A 566-nucleotide genomic window follows, 5' to 3' on the forward strand; every position below is an offset into this window, starting at 1 on the left:
GTTAATAAACAGTTGAAGAATGAAGAGATAAACGGATGGGTCAAAGATTACAACCAAGAATCAGAGAGAAATGGAGTTCATTAGCTGTAAAAACATTCTGTTCAAAAGCCCTTGCCCAGAAAGTTAATAACTGCTGTGGTCCTAAAATTTTGCAGCTGCAGGCAGGGTCATGTGGTGAGAATATATCAAACTAATTTACACATGAGAAAGGGATTAGATGAATATGACTTTGCTTGCAAACACCAGAACTTTGAACTCCAGAAACTAATAGCCCAGGGAAGTAAAAAGACATAAGTTTCCCAGATGAATTCCTCTGGGATTCTGAGGTACTCTAAAATTGTCTAGCTTGTTCTAAGGACCCCTACTGGCCTGAAGGTGCCATGTGCTAGTACCTTTCAGAAACACAGTGCACTGAGGTTAGACTGTTACATGAGAGACTCTTATGTAAGAAGTTGTTGGATGAGTTTCTGGTTTAAGTAATCAGAGAGCTAAATACAGACTATTCAAATAGCACAAGTTAAACTCTGGTTGGGCGTGGCTTGGAGGTCTCAGCGGACATCCAGGGA

This window comes from Cavia porcellus, unplaced genomic scaffold (genome assembly GCF_034190915.1).
Source record: "Cavia porcellus strain 051 isolate PalLab524CR breed Dunkin Hartley unplaced genomic scaffold, mCavPor4.1 scaffold_4, whole genome shotgun sequence".
NCBI lineage: Eukaryota > Metazoa > Chordata > Mammalia > Rodentia > Caviidae > Cavia > Cavia porcellus.